Genomic DNA, 22,458 nt, shown 5'->3' with positions numbered 1-22,458 from the left:
ACACTACTCCCAGCACAACCACCTACACTACACAAACACCACTGTTCTACCCTAAACCCTAAAACACAATCCCCTATACTACACAAACTCCACTGCACTACACTAAACCCTAAAACACTACCCCCGGCACAACCCCCTACACAACACAAACATCACTGCACTACCCTAAACCCTACATCTACCCCCAGCATGACCCCTACACTACAAAAACACCACTGCACTACCCTAAACCCTAAAACACTACCCCAAGCACGATCATCTACACTACACAAACACCACTGTACTAACCTAAACCCTAAAACACTAACCCCAGCACGACCCCCTTCACTACCAAAACACAACTGCACTACCTTAAACCCAAAAACACTACCCCAACACAACCCCCTACTCTACCCAAACACCACTGCACTACCCTAAACCGTAAAACACTATCCCTAGCACGACCCCCGACACTACACAAACACCACTGCACGTTCCTAATCCCTAAAATACTACCCCCAGCATGACCCCCTACACTACCCAAACACTGCACTACCCAAAACCCTGAAACACTACCCCCAGCACGACTCCCTACACTACACAAACACAATTGCACTATCCTAAACCCTAACACACTACCTCAAGCACAACTCCCTACACTACCCAAACACCACTGCACTACCCTAAACCCTAAAACACTACCACCAGCAGGAACACCTACACTACACAAACACCACGGCAGTACCCTAAACCCTAAAACACTATCCCCAGCACGACCCCCTACACTACACAAACACCGCTGCACTACCCTCAACCCTAAAGCACTACCCCAGCACTACGCCCTACACTACCCAAACACCACTGCACTACCCTAAAACACTATCCCCAGCACTAACCCTATACTACCCAAACACGACTGCACTACCCTAAACTCTAAAACACTACCCCCAGCATGACCCTCTACACTACACAAACACCACAGCACTACCCTAAACCCTAAAACAATACCCACAGCATGACCCCCTACACTACCCAAACACCATAGCACTACCCTAAACCCTAAAAAATTACCCCCAGCACGACTCCCTACACTACCCAAACACCACTGCACTACACTAAACCCTAAGTCTACCCTCAGCATGACAACCCACACTATACAAACACCACTGCACAACCCTAAACCCTAAAACACTAGCCCCAGCACGAACCCCTACACTACCCTAACACCACGGCAGTACCCTAAACCCTAAAACACTACCCCTACACTACACAAACACAACTGCACTACCCTAAAACACTACCCTCAGCACTACTCCCTACACTACCCAAACACCACTACACTACTCTAAACCCTAAAACACTAACCCCAGCATGACCCCCTCGTCTCCCCAAACATAACTGCACTACCCTAAACACTAAAATACTACCCCAGCACGATCCCCTACACTGCAAAAACACCACTGCACTACACTAAACCATAAAACTCTACCCCCTACATAACACAAACACAACTGCACTTCCCTAAACCATAAAACACTACCCGCAGCACGACCCCCTACACTACCCAACACCAATGCACTACCCTAAACCCTAAACACTACCCCCAGCACAACCTCCTACACTACCCAACACCACTGCACTACCCAAAACCCTAAAACACTCTCCCCAGCACAACCCCCTACACTACACAAACACCGCTGCACTTTCCTAAACCCTAAAACAATACCCACAGCATGACCCCCTACACTACCCAAACAGCACTGCACTACAATAAACCGAAAAACACTACCCCAGCACGACTCCTACACTACCCAAACACCACTGCACTACCCTAAACCCTAAATCTACCCCCTGGCATGACCCCCTACACTACACAAACACCACTACGCTACACTAAACCCTAAAACACTACCCCCAGAATAACCCCTTTAATTACCCAAACACCACTGCACTACCATAAACCCTGAAACCCTACCCGCAGCATAATCCCATACACTACACAAACAATACTGCAATGCCCTAAACACTAAAACACTACCCCCAGCACAACCCCCTACACTACTCAAACACCACTGCACTACCCTAAACCCTAAAACACAACCCCAGCTAGACCCCCTACACTGCACAAACACCAGTGCACTACCCTAAACATTAAAACACTACTCCCAGCACGACACCCTACACTACCCAAACACAACTGCACTACCCTATACCCTAAAACACAGCCACAGCACGAACTCCTACACTACACAAACACCACTGCACTACCCTAAACCCTAAAACACTACCCCCAGCATGACCCCATACACTACACAAACACCACTGCACTACCCTAAACCCAAAAACACTACCCCCAGCAAGACCCCCTACACTACCCAAACACCACTGCACTACCCTAAACCCTAAAACACGACCCCCTATACTACAAAAACATTACTGCACTACCCAAAACCCTAAAACACTACCCCCAGCATGACCCCCTACACTACAAAAACACCACTGCACTACCCTAAACTCTAAAACACTACCCCAAGCACGATCCCTACACTACACAAACACCACTGTACTACCCTAAACCATAAAACACTAGCCCCAGCACGACCCCCTTCATTACCAAAACACACCTGCACTACCCTAAGCCCAAAAACACTACCCCAACACAACCCACTACTCTACCCAAACACCGCTGCACTACCCTAACCCGTAAAACACTATCCCTAGCACGACCCCCGACACTACACAAACACCACTGCACGTTCCTAATCCCTAAAATACTACCCCCCAGCATGACCCCCTACACTACCGAAACACCACTGAACTACCCTAAAACCTAAAACATTACCCCTAGCACGATCTTTACACTATCCAAACACCACTGCACCACCCTATACCTTAAAACATGACCCCTTATACTACACAAACACCACTGCACTACCCTAAACCCTAAAACACTACCCAAAGCATGACCCCTACACTACTAAATACCACTGCACTACCCTAAACCCTAAAACACTACCCCAGCACAATCCCCTACACTACACAAGCACCACTGCACTATCCTAAGCCCTAAAACACTACGCCCAGCACGACACCCTACACTACCGAAACACCACTGCGCTACCCTAAACCATAAAACACTACCCCCTACACTACTCAAACATAACTGCACTACCCTAAACCCTAAAATACTGCCCCCAGCACGACCCCCTACACTGCAAAAACACCACTGCACTACACTAAACTATAAAACTCTACCCCCTACCTTACACAAACACTACTGCACTTCCCTAAACCATAAAACACTAACCCTAGCACGACCCCCTACACTACACAAACACCAATGCTCTACCCTAAACCCTAAACACTACCCCCAGCACAACCCCCACACCACCCAACACCACTGCACTACCCAACACCCTAAAACACTATCCCCAGCACAACCCCCTACACTACACAACCACCGCTGCACTTTCCTAAACCCTAAAACAATACCCACAGCATGACCCCCTACACTACCCAAACACCACTGCACAACAATAAACCCTAAAACACTACCTCAGCACGACTCCCTACACTACACAAACACCATTGCACTACCCTAAACCCTAAAACACTACCCCCAGCACGACTCCCTATACCACCCAAACACCACTGCACTACACTAAACCCTAAATCTACCCCCAGCATGACATCCCACGCTATACAAACACCACTGCACTACCCTAAACCCTAAAACACTAGCCCCAGCACGAACCCCTATACTACCTAAACACCACTGCACTACCCTAAACCCTAAAACACTAACCCCAGCACGAACCCCTACACTACACAAACACGACGGCAGTACCCTAAACCCTAAAACACTATCCCCAGCACGACCCCCTACACTACACAAACACCGCTGCACTTTCCTAAACCCTAAAACAATACCCACAGCATGACTCCCTACACTACCCAAACACCACTGCACTACAATAAACCCTAAAACACTACCCCCAGCATGACTCCCTACACTACAAAAACACCATAGCACTACCCTAAACCCTAAAACACTACCCCCAGCACGTCTCCACACACTACCAAAACACCACTGCACTACACTAAACCCTAAGTCTACCCTCAGCATGACAACCCACACTATACAAACACCACTATACTACCCTAAACCCTAAAACACTAGCCCCAGCACGAACCCCTACAGTAGCCAAACACCACTGCACTACCCTAAACCCTAAAACACTAACCCCAGCACGAACCCCTACACTACACAAACACCACGGCAGTACCCTAAACCCTAAAACACTACCCCTACACTACACAAACACCACTGCACTACCCTAAACCCTAAAACATTACCCCCAGCACGACCCCTACACTACACAAACACCACTGCACTACCCTAAACCCTAAAACACTACCCCTACACTACACAAACAACACTTCACTGACCTAAACCGTAAAACACTACCCCTACACTACACAAACACAACTGCACTACCCTAAAACACTACCCCCAGCATGACCCCAAAATCTACACAAACACCACTGCACTACCCTAAACCCTAAAACACTACCCCAGCACTACTCCCTACACTACCCAAACACCACTGCACTACTCTAAACCCTAAAACACTAACCCCAGCATGACCCCCTACACTCCCCAAACACCACTGCACTACCCTAAACCCTAAAACATTACCCCTAGCACTACCCCCTACACTATCCAAACACCACTGCACTACCCTATACCCTAAAACATGATCCCTTACACTACACAAACACCACTGCACTATCCTAAACCCTAAAACACTATGCCCAGCACGACACCCTACACTACCTAAACACCACTGCACTACCCTAAACCCTAAAACACTACCCCCTACAATGCACAAACACGACTGCACTTCCCTAAACCATAAAACACTACCCCCAGCACGACCCCCTACACTACACAAACACCACTACACTACCCTAAACCCCAAAACACTAACCCCAACACAAACCCCTACACTATCCAACACCACTGCACTACCCAAAACCCTAAAGCACTATCCCCAGCACGACCCCCTACACTACACAAATACCGCTGCACTTTCCTAAACCGTAAAACAATACCCACAGCACGACCCCCAACACTACCCAAACACCACTTCACCACCCTAAACCCTAAAACACTACCCCCATCACGACTCCCTATACTACACAAACACCATTGCACTACCCTAAACCCTAAAACACTACCCCCAGCACGACTCCCTACACTACCCAAACACCACTGCACTACACTACACCCTAAATCAACCCCCAGCATGACAACCCACACTATACAAACACCACTGCACTACCCTAAACCCTAAAACACTAGCCCCAGCACGAACCCCTACAGTAGCCAAACACCACTGCACTACCCTAAACCCTAAAACACTAACCCCAGCACGAACCCCTACACTACACAAACACCACGGCAGTACCCTAAACCCTAAAACACTACCCCCTACACTACACAAACACCACTGCACTACCCTAAACCCTAAAACATTACCCCCAGGACGACCCCTACACTACACAAACACCACTGCACTACCCTAAACCCTAAAACACTACCCCTACACTACACAAACACAACTGCACTACCCTAAAACACTACCCCCAGCATGACCCCCTACTCTACACAAACACCACTGCACTACCCTAAACCCTAAAACACTACCCCAGCACTATTCCCTACACTACCCAAACACCACTGCACTACTCTAAACCCTAAAACACTAACCCCAGCATGACCCCCTACACTCCCCAAACACCACTGCACTACCCTACACCCTAAAACATTACACCTAGCACGACCCCTACACTATCCAAACACCACTGCACTACCCTCTACCCTAAACCATGACCCCTTATACTACACAAACACCACTGACCTACCCTAAACCCTAAAACACTCCCCCCAGCATGACCTTCTACACTACACAAACACCACTGCACTACCATAAACTCAAAAACACTACGACCAGCACGACCCCCTACACTACCCAAAGACCACTGCACTACCCTAAACCCTAAAACACTACTCCCTACACTACACAAACACTACTGCACTACCCTAAACCCTAACACACTACACCAGTACGACCCCCTACACCACACAAACACCACTGCACTACCCTAAACCCTAAAACACTACCCCAGCACAAACCCCTACACTACCCAAACACCACAGCATTACCCTAAACCCTAAATCACTACTGGCAGCACGACTCCCTAGACTACCCAAACACCACTGCACTACCCTAAACCCTAAATCTACCACCAGCACAACCCCCTACATTGCACAAACACCACTGCACTACCCTAAACCCTAAAACTCTTTCCCCAGCACGACCCCCTTCACTACACAAACACCACTGCACTGCCTTAAACCCTAAAACACTACCCCCAGCACGACCCCTACACTACACAAACACCTCTGGAGTACCCTAAACCCTAAATCTACCCCCAGAATGACCCCTACACTACTCAAACACCACTGCACTTCCCTAAACCCAAAAACACCACTCCATGCATGACCTCCTACACTACACAAACACCACTGTACTACCCTAAACTCTAAAACACTACCCCCAGCAGAACCCCCTTCACTACTCAAACACAACTGCACAACCCTAAACCCAAAAACACTACCCCCAGCACGACCCCCTTCACTACCCAAACACCACTGCTCTACCCTAAACCCTAAAACACAACCCCCTACAATACACAAACACCACTACACTACCCTCATCCCTAAAACACTACCCCCAGCACTACGCCCTACACTACCCAAACACCACTGCACTACCCTAAACCCTAAAGCACTATCCCCAGCACTACCCATACACTACCCAAACACCACTGCACTACCCCAAACCCTAAAACACTACCCCCAGCATTACCCCCTAAACTACCCAAACACCACTGCTCTACCCTATACCCTAAAACACTACCCCCGGCATGACCCCCTACACTACACAAACACCAAAGCACTACCCTACACTCTAAAACACTACCCCCAGCAGTACCCCTCATACTACCCAAACACAACTGCACTAGCCTAAACCCTAAAACACCACCCCCAGCATGACCCCTACACTACACAAACACCACTGCACTACCCTACTGTACTACCCTAAACCCTAAAACACTAGCCCCAGCGTGACCCCCTACACTACCCAAACACCACTGCACTACCCTAATCCCTAAAAAACTACCCCCAGCACGACCCCCTGCACTACCCAAACACCACTTCACTACCCAAAACCATAAAAGACTATCCCCTGCATGACCCCCTACACTACACAAACACTACTGCACTACCCTAAACCCTAACACACTACCCCAGCACGACCCCCTACACTAACCAATCATCACTGCGCTACCCTAAACCCTAAAACACTACCCCCAGCACTACCCCCTACACTACCCAAACACTACGGCATTACCCTAAACCCTAAAACACTACCACCAGCACGACTCCCTACACTAACCAAACACCACTGCACTACCCTAATCCCTAAATCTACCACCAGCACAACCCCCTACACTGCACAAACACCACTGCAGTACCCTAAACCCTAAAACACTACCCCCAGCACGACCCCTTCACTACACAAACACCACTGCACTGCCTTAAACCCTAAAACACTACCCCCAGCATGACCCCCTTCACTACACAAACACCACGGCACTGCCTTAAACCCTAAAACACTACTCCCAGCACGACCCCTACACTACACAAACACCTCTGGACTACCCTAAACCCTAAATCTACCCCCAGAATGACCCCTACACTACAGAAACACCACTGCACTACCCTAAACCCTAAAACACTACTCCATGCATGACACCCTACACTACACAAACACCACTGTAGTACCCTAAACCCTAAAACACTACCCCCAGCAGGACCCCCTTCACTACTCAAACACAACTGCACAACCCTAAGCCCAAAAACACTACCCCCAGCACGACCCCCTATGCTACCCAAACACCACTGCTCTAACCTAAACCTTAAAACACGACCCCATGCAATACACAAACTCCACTGTACTACACTAAACCCTAAAACACTATCCACGCACACCCACCTACACTACAAAAACACTACTGCACTACTCAAAACCCTAAAACACTACCCCCAGCATGCCCCCATACTACAAAAACACCACTGCACTACCCTAAACCCTAAAAAACTACCCCCTACACTACACAAACACCACTGCACTTCCCGAAACCCTAAAACACTACCCCCAGCATGACCCCCTACACTACACAAACACCACTACACTACCCTAAACCCTAAAACACTACCCCAAGCACGACCCCCTTCACTACCCAAATACAATTGCACTACCCTAAACCCAAAAACACTACCCCAGCACAACTCCCTACACTACCCAAACACCACTGCACTACACTAAACCATAAATCTACCCTCAGCATGACCTCCCACACTATACAAACATCACTGCACTACCCTAAACCCCATAACACTAACCCCAACATGAACCCCTACACTTCCCAAACACCACTGCACCACCCTAAAACCTAAAACATTACCCCTAGCACGACCCCCTACACTATCCAAACACCACTGCACTACTGTATACCCTTAAACATGGCCCCCTTACACTACAAAGATACCACTGCACTACCCTAAACCATAAAACACTAACCCTAGCACGACCCCCTACACTACACAAACACCAATGCTCTACCCTAAACCCTAAACACTACCCCCAGCACAACCCCCACACCACCCAACACCACTGCACTACCCAACACCCTAAAACACTATCCCCAGCACAACCCCCTACACTACACAAACACCGCTGCACTTTCCTAAACCCTAAAACAATACCCACAGCATGACCCCCTACACTACCCAAACACCACTGCACAACAATAAACCCTAAAACACTACCCCAGCACGACTCCCTACACTACACAAACACCATTGCACTACCCTAAACCCTAAAACACTACCCCCAGCACGACTCCCTATACCACCCAAACACCACTGCACTACACTAAACCCTAAATCTACCCCCAGCATGACATCCCACGCTATACAAACACCACTGCACTACCCTAAACCCTAAAACACTAGCCCCAGCACAAACCCCTATACTACCTAAACACCACTGCACTACCCTAAACCCTAAAACACTAACCCCAGCACGAACCCCTACACTACACAAACACGACGGCAGTACCCTAAACCCTAAAACACTATCCCCAGCACGACCCCCTACACTACACAAACACCGCTGCACTTTCCTAAACCCTAAAACAATACCCACAGCATGACTCCCTACACTACCCAAACACCACTGCACTACAATAAACCCTAAAACACTACCCCCAGCATGACTCCCTACACTACAAAAACACCATAGCACTACCCTAAACCCTAAAACACTACCCCCAGCACGACTCCCTACACTACCAAAACACCACTGCACTACACTAAACCCTAAGTCTACCCTCAGCATGACAACCCACACTATACAAACACCACTGCACTACCCTAAACCCTAAGACACTAGCCCCAGCACGAACCCCTACAGTAGCCAAACACCACTGCACTACCCTAAACCCTAAAACACTAACCCCAGCACGAACCCCTACACTACACAAACACCACGGCAGTACCCTAAACCCTAAAACACTACCCCTACACTACACAAACACCACTGCACTACCCTAAACCCTAAAACATTACCCCCAGCACGACCCCTACACTACACAAACACCACTGCACTACCCTAAACCCTAAAACACTACCCCTACACTACACAAACACCACTTCACTGACCTAAACCGTAAAACACTACCCCTACACTACACAAACACAACTGCACTGCCCTAAAACACTACCCCCAGCACGACCCCAAAATCTACACAAACACCACTGCACTACCCTAAACCCTAAAACACTACCCCAGCACTACTCCCTACACTACCCAAACACCACTGCACTACTCTAAACCCTAAAACACTAACCCCAGCATGACCCCCTACACTCCCCAAACACCACTGCACTACCCTAAACCCTAAAACATTACCCCTAGCACTACCCCCTACACTATCCAAACACCACTGCACTACCCTATACCCTAAAACATGATCCCTTACACTACACAAACACCACTGCACTATCCTAAACCCTAAAACACTATGCCCAGCACGACACCCTACACTACCTAAACACCACTGCACTACCCTAAACCCTAAAACACTACCCCCTACAATGCACAAACACGACTGCACTTCCCTAAACCATAAAACACTACCCCCAGCACGACCCCCTACACTACACAAACACCACTACACTACCCTAAACCCCAAAACACTAACCCCAACACAAACCCCTACACTATCCAACACCACTGCACTACCCAAAACCCTAAAGCACTATCCCCAGCACGACCCCCTACACTACACAAATACCGCTGCACTTTCCTAAACCGTAAAACAATACCCACAGCACGACCCCCAACACTACCCAAACACCACTTCACCACCCTAAACCCTAAAACACTACCCCCAGCACGACTCCCTATACTACACAAACACCATTGCACTACCCTAAACCCTAAAACACTACCCCCAGCACGACTCCCTATACCACCCAAACACCACTGCACTACACTAAACCCTAAATCTACCCCCAGCATGACATCCCACGCTATACAAACACCACTGCACTACCCTAAACCCTAAAACACTAGCCCCAGCACAAACCCCTATACTACCTAAACACCACTGCACTACCCTAAACCCTAAAACACTAACCCCAGCACGAACCCCTACACTACACAAACACGACGGCAGTACCCTAAACCCTAAAACACTATCCCCAGCACGACCCCCTACACTACACAAACACCGCTGCACTTTCCTAAACCCTAAAACAATACCCACAGCATGACTCCCTACATTACCCAAACACCACTGCACTACAATAAACCCTAAAACACTACCCCCAGCATGACTCCCTACACTACAAAAACACCATAGCACTACCCTAAACCCTAAAACACTACCCCCAGCACGACTCCCTACACTACCAAAACACCACTGCACTACACTAAACCCTAAGTCTACCCTCAGCATGACAACCCACACTATACAAACACCACTGCACTACCCTAAACCCTAAGACACTAGCCCCAGCACGAACCCCTACAGTAGCCAAACACCACTGCACTACCCTAAACCCTAAAACACTAACCCCAGCACGAACCCCTACACTACACAAACACCACGGCAGTACCCTAAACCCTAAAACACTACCCCTACACTACACAAACACCACTGCACTACCCTAAACCCTAAAACATTACCCCCAGCACGACCCCTACACTACACAAACACCACTGCACTACCCTAAACCCTAAAACACTACCCCTACACTACACAAACACCACTTCACTGACCTAAACCGTAAAACACTACCCCTACACTACACAAACACAACTGCACTACCCTAAAACACTACCCCCAGCACGACCCCAAAATCTACACAAACACCACTGCACTACCCTAAACCCTAAAACACTACCCCAGCACTACTCCCTACACTACCCAAACACCACTGCACTACTCTAAACCCTAAAACACTAACCCCAGCATGACCCCCTACACTCCCCAAACACCACTGCACTACCCTAAACCCTAAAACATTACCCCTAGCACTACCCCCTACACTATCCAAACACCACTGCACTACCCTATACCCTAAAACATGATCCCTTACACTACACAAACACCACTGCACTATCCTAAACCCTAAAACACTATGCCCAGCACGACACCCTACACTACCTAAACACCACTGCACTACCCTAAACCCTAAAACACTACCCCCTACAATGCACAAACACGACTGCACTTCCCTAAACCATAAAACACTACCCCCAGCACGACCCCCTACACTACACAAACACCACTACACTACCCTAAACCCCAAAACACTAACCCCAACACAAACCCCTACACTATCCAACACCACTGCACTACCCAAAACCCTAAAGCACTATCCCCAGCACGACCCCCTACACTACACAAATACCGCTGCACTTTCCTAAACCGTAAAACAATACCCACAGCACGACCCCCAACACTACCCAAACACCACTTCACTACCCTAAACCCTAAAACACTACCCCCAGCACGACTCCCTATACTACACAAACACCATTGCACTACCCTAAACCCTAAAACACTACCCCCAGCACGACTCCCTACACTACCCAAACACCACTGCACTACACTACACCCTAAATCAACCCCCAGCATGACAACCCACACTATACAAACACCACTGCACTACCCTAAACCCTAAAACACTAGCCCCAGCACGAACCCCTACAGTAGCCAAACACCACTGCACTACCCTAAACCCTAAAACACTAACCCCAGCACGAACCCCTACACTACACAAACACCACGGCAGTACCCTAAACCCTAAAACACTACCCCTACACTACACAAACACCACTGCACTACCCTAAACCCTAAAACATTACCCCCAGCACGACCCCTACACTACACAAACACCACTGCACTACCCTAAACCCTAAAACACTACCCCTACACTACACAAACACCACTTCACTGACCTAAACCGTAAAACACTACCCCTACACTACACAAACACAACTGCACTACCCTAAAACACTACCCCCAGCACGACCCCAAAATCTACACAAACACCACTGCACTACCCTAAACCCTAAAACACTACCCCAGCACTACTCCCTACACTACCCAAACACCACTGCACTACTCTAAACCCTAAAACACTAACCCCAGCATGACCCCCTACACTCCCCAAACACCACTGCACTACCCTAAACCCTAAAACATTACCCCTAGCACTACCCCCTACACTATCCAAACACCACTGCACTACCCTATACCCTAAAACATGATCCCTTACACTACACAAACACCACTGCACTATCCTAAACCCTAAAACACTATGCCCAGCACGACACCCTACACTACCTAAACACCACTGCACTACCCTAAACCCTAAAACACTACCCCCTACAATGCACAAACACGACTGCACTTCCCTAAACCATAAAACACTACCCCCAGCACGACCCCCTACACTACACAAACACCACTACACTACCCTAAACCCCAAAACACTAACCCCAACACAAACCCCTACACTATCCAACACCACTGCACTACCCAAAACCCTAAAGCACTATCCCCAGCACGACCCCCTACACTACACAAATACCGCTGCACTTTCCTAAACCGTAAAACAATACCCACAGCACGACCCCCAACACTACCCAAACACCACTTCACTACCCTAAACCCTAAAACACTACCCCCAGCACGACTCCCTATACTACACAAACACCATTGCACTACCCTAAACCCTAAAACACTACCCCCAGCACGACTCCCTACACTACCCAAACACCACTGCACTACACTACACCCTAAATCAACCCCCAGCATGACAACCCACACTATACAAACACCACTGCACTACCCTAAACCCTAAAACACTAGCCCCAGCACGAACCCCTACAGTAGCCAAACACCACTGCACTACCCTAAACCCTAAAACACTAACCCCAGCACGAACCCCTACACTACACAAACACCACGGCAGTACCCTAAACCCTAAAACACTACCCCCTACACTACACAAACACCACTGCACTACCCTAAACCCTAAAACATTACCCCCAGCACGACCCCTACACTACACAAACACCACTGCACTACCCTAAACCCTAAAACACTACCCCTACACTACACAAACACAACTGCACTACCCTAAAACACTACCCCCAGCATGACCCCCTACTCTACACAAACACCACTGAACTACCCTAAACCCTAAAACACTACCCCAGCACTATTCCCTACACTACCCAAACACCACTGCACTACTCTAAACCCTAAAACACTAACCCCAGCATGACCCCCTACACTCCCCAAACACCACTGCACTACCCTACACCCTAAAACATTACACCTAGCACGACCCCTACACTATCCAAACACCACTGCACTACCCTATACCCTAAACCATGACCCCTTATACTACACAAACACCACTGACCTACCCTAAACCCTAAAACACTCCCCCCAGCATGACCTTCTACACTACACAAACACCACTGCACTACCATAAACTCAAAAACACTACGACCAGCACGACCCCCTACACTACCCAAAGACCACTGCACTACCCTAAACCCTAAAACACTACTCCCTACACTACACAAACACTACTGCACTACCCTAAACCCTAACACACTACACCAGTACGACCCCCTACATCACACAAACACCACTGCACTACCCAAAACCCTAAAACACTACCCCAGCACAAACCCATACACTACCCAAACACCACAGCATTACCCTAAACCCTAAATCACTACTGGCAGCACGACTCCCTAGACTACCCAAACACCACTGCACTACCCTAAAACCTAAAACATTACCCCTAGCACGACCCCTACACTATCCAAACACCACTGTACTACCCTATACCCTAAACCATGACCCCTTATACTACACAAACACCACTGACCTACCCTAAACCCTAAAACACTCCCCCAGCATGACCCTCTACACTACACAAACACCACTGCACTACCATAAACTCAAAAACACTACCACCAGCACGACCCCCTACACTACCCAAACACCACTGCACTACCCTAAACCCTAAACCACTACCCCCTACACTACACAAACACTACTGTACTACCCTAAACCCTAACACACTACACCAGCTCTACCCCCTACACTACCCAAACACCACAGCATTACCCTAAACCCTAAAACACTACTGGCAGCACGACTCCCTAGACTACCCAAACACCACTGCACTACCCTAAACCCTAAATCTACCACCAGCACAACCCCCTACATTGCACAAACACCACTGCACTACCCTAAACCCTAAAACTCTTTCCCCAGCACGACCCCCTTCACTACACAAACACCACTGCACTGCCTTAAACTCTAAAACACTACCCCCAGCACGACCCCTACACTACACAAACACCTCTGGAGTACCCTAAACCCTAAATCTACCCCCAGAATGACCCCTACACTACTCAAACACCACTGCACTTCCCTAAACCCAAAAACACCACTCCATGCATGACCTCCTACACTACACAAACACCACTGTACTACCCTAAACTCTAAAACACTACCCCCAGCAGAACCCCCTTCACTACTCAAACACAACTGCACAACCCTAAACCCAAAAACACTACCCCCAGCACGACCCCCTTCACTACCCAAACACCACTGCTCTACCCTAAACCCTAAAACACAACCCCCTACAATACACAAACACCACTACACTACCCTCATCCCTAAAACACTACCCCCAGCACTACGCCCTACACTACCCAAACACCACTGCACTACCCTAAACCCTAAAGCACTATCCCCAGCACTACCCATACACTACCCAAACACCACTGCACTACCCTAAACCCTAAAACACTACCCCCAGCATTACCCCCTACACTACCCAAACACCACTGCTCTACCCTATACCCTAAAACACTACCCCCGGCATGACCCCCTACACTACACAAACACCATAGCACTACCCTACACTCTAAAACACTACCCCCAGCAGTACCCCCTATACTACCCAAACACAACTGCACTAGCCTAAACCCTAAAACACCACCCCCAGCATGACCCCTACACTACACAAACACCACTGCACTACCCTACTGTACTACCCTAAACCCTAAAACACTAGCCCCAGCGTGACCCCCTACACTACCCAAACACCACTGCACTACCCTAATCCCTAAAAAACTACCCCCAGCACGACCCCCTGCACTACCCAAACACCACTTCACTACCCAAAACCATAAAAGACTATCCCATGCATGACCCCCTACTCTACACAAACACTACTGCACTACCCTAAACCCTAACACACTACCCCAGCACGACCCCCTACACTAACCAATCATCACTGCGCTACCCTAAACCCTAAAACACTACCCCCAGCACTACCCCCTACACTACCCAAACACTACGGCATTACCCTAAACCCTAAAACACTACCACCAGCACGACTCCCTACACTAACCAAACACCACTGCACTACCCTAATCCCTAAATCTACCACCAGCACAACCCCCTACACTGCACAAACACCACTGCAGTACCCTAAACCCTAAAACACTACCCCCAGCACGACCCCCTTCACTACACAAACACCACGGCACTGCCTTGGACTACCCTAAACCCTAAATCTACCCCCAGAATGACCCCTACACTACAGAAACACCACTGCACTACCCTAAACCCTAAAACACTACTCCATGCATGACACCCTACACTACACAAACACCACTGTAGTACCCTAAACCCTAAAACACTACCCCCAGCAGGACCCCCTTCACTACTCAAACACAACTGCACAACCCTAAGCCCAAAAACACTACCCCCAGCACGACCCCCTATGCTACCCAAACACCACTGCTCTAACCTAAACCTTAAAACACGACCCCATGCAATACACAAACTCCACTGTACTACACTAAACCCTAAAACACTATCCACGCACACCCACCTATGTTAAATGGTAGCGGCAGTTTCAGTCGATAATCTTTCAAGTATTTGCCCGGCGGTAATCGCCTCTCATACCACTCGATAATTTACCAATAAAAGAGGCAGGCGCCGGAGACTGGAAGGCAGGAAACAAAGTTTTATTCCGTCGGAGCAGAACACATCAGATCAGACAGCAAGGTATCGTCACGAGGTGCTCTAACTGCATCTCTGAGACCTGGTCTCTTATACACTGGTTTATTGCTTTATTACACACAGTATATTCTTGAGATTCCCTTGATGCCTGAAAGAACATCCCCTGAAGCCCCGGCTCAGATCCGATCCCACACATAGATACAGTAGAAGTTCCCACCCTACCCGCAGTGGGAGATGGCTATCGCGCAGCAGGGAATTCCGCTAATTCCCGGGGGTGTGTGCAACCGGCCGGGTCTCAGAGGGTAGGGGCTTTGATCTACTGTAATCCCTTTGATGTGGGGTGTTTTCCTTACAGTAGGGGCAATAAACTGCATCCGCAGGGCTAGGTGATGGCCTGGGACTAGTTCAGACAATGGGGTGCAGAGGAAGGGGGTTATCAAAGGAGAGGCATGACCATGTATGGGTTGTCGGTCGGAAGTGGTTCCGTAGCAGGGTCGCGCAGAAGGAGAGGGTTTATGGCCTGTATGAGAGAGCGGGGGTGGCCAGCGCGCGGGGGATGCTTGCAGCGCCAGGGGAAAGCGCTGGCGGTCGAGAGTGAGCGGGGAGAGAGTGGGGTGCCTAAAATGGCGGCCGTGCGTTCGCTTGTGCGTGGTGCTGGGGAGGGGCAAGATGGCGCAGATAATGTTCAGTTTGCGAGCTAAATTTCCACACCTACACTACAAAAACACTACTGCACTACTCAAAACCCTAAAACACTACCCCCAGCATGCCCCCATACTACAAAAACACCACTGCACTACCCTAAACCCTAAAAAACTACCCCCTACACTACACAAACACCACTGCACTTCCCGAAACCCTAAAACACTACCCCCAGCATGACCCCCTACACTACACAAACACCACTACACTACCCTAAACCCTAAAACACTACCCCAAGCACGACCCCCTTCACTACCCAAATACAATTGCACTACCCTAAACCCAAAAACACTACCCCAGCACAACTCCCTACACTACCCAAACACCACTGCACTACACTAAACCATAAATCTACCCTCAGCATGACCTCCCACACTATACAAACATCACTGCACTACCCTAAACCCCAAAACACTAACCCCAACATGAACCCCTACACTTCCCAAACACCACTGCACCACCCTAAAACCTAAAACATTACCCCTAGCACGACCCCCTACACTATCCAAACACCACTGCACTACTGTATACCCTTAAACATGGCCCCCTTACACTACAAAGATACCAATTCCAATTCCAATTCCAAAAATTCTTTATTTCGGCCATATAGACCATAAAAGATGCAATGCAAACATTACAAACATTAAAACATTAAAACATTATTTTAAAACACATTTAAATAGAGTCCGCTCTCCCAGCGAGGAGTGATTTAAAATTGCATTAGAAAGTTCAAGGGGCTTCAGACGATTTTTTCTTTCTGATCAACCATATGGCCATAAGAAATTTGGAAACAGCGAACACAATGTGGCCCAGGGTGCTAGTTTTCAAAATCCTGTATGCCTGTGCATACTCTCTGAACCCCAGGTTCTTACAGAGCGGTGCTATCCAGTATTTTCTGGGCCTTTGGTATGCAGGGCACACAAACAAGATGTGGGGGTCATCTTCCTCATGGTTGTTACAGCAGGGACATGTTTTATCGCCCCCATTTGTCCACTTGGAGGTGTATGAATTAATAGGTAGTGTGCTAAGCCTCCATTGAACATACAGTTTCCTCGCCAGGATGGGAAAGATAAAATCCATAAAAGGTTCAAAAACATAAGAATTTTTGGATTCTAAAAATCGCAAAGTTAGGGTGCCGCTATTTGGAGCGTCCATCAAGTGAGCAAGGGACCTGGCTTTGTAGATTTGTGCCAGGGCTTTGCGCGAGATTGTTTGGCAGCCTCGCGCGGGGTCCTCCCACAGGACACGGAGATTGATGGCAGACAGTTCATTTTCCACAAAGGTGAGCCAGGGGATTTTGCCGCTGCGGTTTAAACTCATGACATGGGTGAGATCCTCCCTATAATGATGAAGTTCGTCCGTAGACCAGAGCCTGTGCCAGAACTTCACTGGCTTTGACACAAGCTCCTCTGCAATAGGGGGGAGACCCATGTCCATTCTCAGAGGCTGAAGTGGCGTGGCACTTGGAAGGGCTAGAAGGCGCCTTAGAAAACTATTTTCCACTGTTGATAAGCCCTTCACCGCTTTGTATCCCCATAGCTCACTGCCATACATGGCCGCAGCCTTGGCCTGGGTCTTGTAAGTTTCAAGGGCCGGGCTTATGGGCTTGAAGGAAGAAGTATTAGCCACTTTCAGGATTGCACCCGACAGTTGGGATAATTTAGCCTTAGATCGTACTATCTGTCGGTCCCATGCTAAATTTTCCTGCAGTGTTACCCCCAAATATATGAAGGTGGACACCCTCTCAAGGCTGGCGGTCCCTAGGGTGGGATTGGGCCTAGTTTTGGTTGGTGGGTTGAAGATCATGAACTTGGTCTTTTCTGTGTTCACCTCCAACCCATGCTGATGACAGAAAAGACCAAATCCATCCAGGATCCTCTGGATCCCCATGGGGGATTTTGAAAGGAGGAGGGTGTCATCGGCAAACATGATTGCCGGTACCCTCCTACCTGCCAAACAGGGGGCGTCGTTGTCCTTGACGTTTTCCAGGTGTGAGATGACGTTATTAATGAATAAGCAAAACAGGGTCGGTGCCAAGGCACAACCCTGCCTCACACCTCGACGAACAGGAAACCTGGATGAAAGTTTGCCATCTTTCCCACACCTGACTTGCGCATAGCTGTTCTCATGCAGCCTGGCTAAGATGTTAAGTAGCTGGGGGGGAATTCCTAACTTTTCCAGCACCTCCCAAAGTTTCCTGCGCGGGACTAGGTCAAAGGCTGACCTCAGATCCACGAAGACCATGTACAATCTCCCCCCCTCGATCCTCACCGTCTTCCAGTAGAGGAGAACGAGGCGGAAGATCTGGTCCATGGTCGACGTGTTTTTCCTGAAGCCAGCCTGCAGGGGACTCATGATGTCATTTTCCTCCACCCAGTCTAATAGATGGTTCAAAATAAGGCGCGCAAAAAGCTTTTGGGGAACATCTATCAGGCTAATAGGCCTGTAGTTTGCCGGACTCAAAGGGGACCCTTTCTTGTAAATCGGAACTATTTCAGCCCCAAGCCAAGAGGAAGGGACCGCCATACCTCCCAAAATAGCATTAAAAAGAACAAGAAAGTACGGGGCCCAGATGTCAGGGTGGTATCTGAACAAATCACCGGGTAGCTTATCCAACCCCGGTGCCTTCCCCAGCGCTAAGCGCTCCAGTGCTAGCTTCACCTCCCCCAAGGAAAATTCCAAGGCCACATCTGGAAGGCAGGGGGGCTCCACCACCATCCCTTCCGGCCAGAGAGTGGTTTCTTGATATAATGTCCCAAAGTGGGCCTCCCAAATAGAGGGGGCAATATTGGGTTCTACTGCGGATAGCAGATCCCCTGTTCCATTGTTTACCAGAGCCCAACATTTTCTAGAGTCTTTGGATTTGAGGGCTTCAGACAGTTCATGCCAGTGGTTCCAATCCCACTCTGCCCTTGCGTTGGCCAGTGCTAACTTGTACCCCCTCCTAAGGGCTGCAATCTTCACCTTATCGCTACCCTCTTTAATTGCGGAAAGAAGCTCAGACTTAGTTTTCCTGCAAGTGGAGGTGTACCAAGTCGGAGCGCGAGTCTTTTTCCTTCTAGTGGGCAGGGCCGGATTGAAGACATCTGCAAGGTCCCTCACTAAGGCCTGGTGAATGCCAAATAGTCTCTCATTGTAGTCAGAGGGTCTAGATTGATTAATGAGAACATCCACCTCCTGGAACCTGGGAAGTGCTATGCCATAGAGATTATTTATAGCTTCTTCTTTATCAACTAGCTTCCCCCATTTCACCCGGCGCCTGCTTGTAGTGAGTAGTATGTCTCCCTGGTCGGCTCCAGAATCAGTAGTTAGCAGCCCTATAGCAGGGGCTGGGTGCTGGATCTCCAACAAAAGGGAATTGTGGTCACTGTCTGTCCTCGGGATCACTCTAAAGTCTTGAACTTTGGGCCACAGGGAAATATCTATAAAAATGTAGTCCAACCTTGACTCATGGCCCCTTTTGTTAAAAGTACACACCGAAGGAGTGTCAGAGGGGGTGCGTCCGTTACACGCCCTCAGTGCAAAGTTCAGAGTGAGAGAGGTAAGTTGTACTGCCAGCTGAGACCAAGCTTTGGGGTGAGGTGAGGAGGAAGGTGGGACTCCCCAGTGGTCATCCTCGGCAGTAAAGGCACCCTCCATTAGACCTTCCAGGGGTTCAAAGTGACAGTTGAAATCTCCTCCATCACTATTTTCGGGTCACCTGGCAGTTGCCCTAGAAAAGATGAAAGGTCAACTAGGGTGGGGGATTCCTTACCCACAGCGACTGGTCGAGAGTAGACGTTAACAATAGCCCATGTACTTTTACCAGGCCATCTGAGGAGCACACACTGAATGTCCTGTGAAAGTGTATCCATTCTTTCCACCTGACACCCAATGTGGCTCGCCACCCAGATTGCTAAACCTCCCGAGGGTCTCCCCCTCCCATTCGACTTTGCCGGGATTTCAAAAATGTCATATCCCCTCCTAAGCTGTGGTGCCCTAGCCCATGTCTCCTGGAAGAGGAGGATGTCACTTTTGCTGACCAAAGTCTCCCACTCCGGGGTATCCACCTTACTTGAGATGCCAGCTACATTCCAGGAAAGGATAGTCAGGCCTGGACCTTGAAATTGCGGACCTGCTTCACTTAGTACAGACGGGATGTCATGTGCAAATTTACCCAGGTCACCCAAACCAGTAGTAATGGGCGACTGAGTGGGTAATTCAACAAGCTCCACCAATTGCGTTGTAAGAACAGTTGGTGTGTTTGGTGGATCCTCATCTAAAACTTGGATGCTTCCCAGGGCGGTCCCCCCCTCATTTGCAGGGGCCAGGGACCTTTTTTCATTTACGGGAACAGATGTACCTTCCCCCCTGAGTGTAGACCCATAGGCAAAATTTACTGGGTGTTAAGATACCACTGCACTACCCTAAACCGTAAAACACTACCCTCAGCATGACCCCCTACACTACCCAAATACCACTGCACTTCCCTAAACTAGGGGTGGGCAGAAAACTAAGCTCCGCCAGCGTAGCAGATAAAGCCAGCCACCCCTGCTCACCGGCCCGGTCCCTGCTTCTGAAAGCAGCCAGGCCGGGGAGAGTCTCCCCGGGCCCCGGTGGACCCTGTCTCCAGACCCTCAGCTGGCTTGCAGGACGGGGGCTCACACACCCCGGGGCCCGCCGGACAGAGCACGAGTCCCGGGCCCTGTACCAGCTTCCGAACACTAGCAAAGCCAGAGAGAGCCTCCCGGGCCCCGGTGGACACCCTTCCCCAGCGCCCGGACCCTCGGCTGGCTTGCAGGACATGGGGCTCACTCACCCCGGGACACTGGGATGGAGCACAAGCCCCGGGTTCGGGCCCAGCTTCCGAACTATAGCCAGGCCGGGAAGAGCCTCCCCGGGCCCCAGTCGACACCCTTCCCCAACGCCCTGACCCTCGTCTGGCTTGCAGGACGGGGGGGCTCCCGCATCATGGAACCTCTGCGACAGAGCACAAGCCTCGGGACGGGCACAGCTTCTGAACCC

Source organism: Triturus cristatus, chromosome 1_1, assembly GCF_964204655.1.
Source record: "Triturus cristatus chromosome 1_1, aTriCri1.1, whole genome shotgun sequence".
NCBI lineage: Eukaryota > Metazoa > Chordata > Amphibia > Caudata > Salamandridae > Triturus > Triturus cristatus.
Note: the sequence above shows the minus strand (reverse complement) of the source record.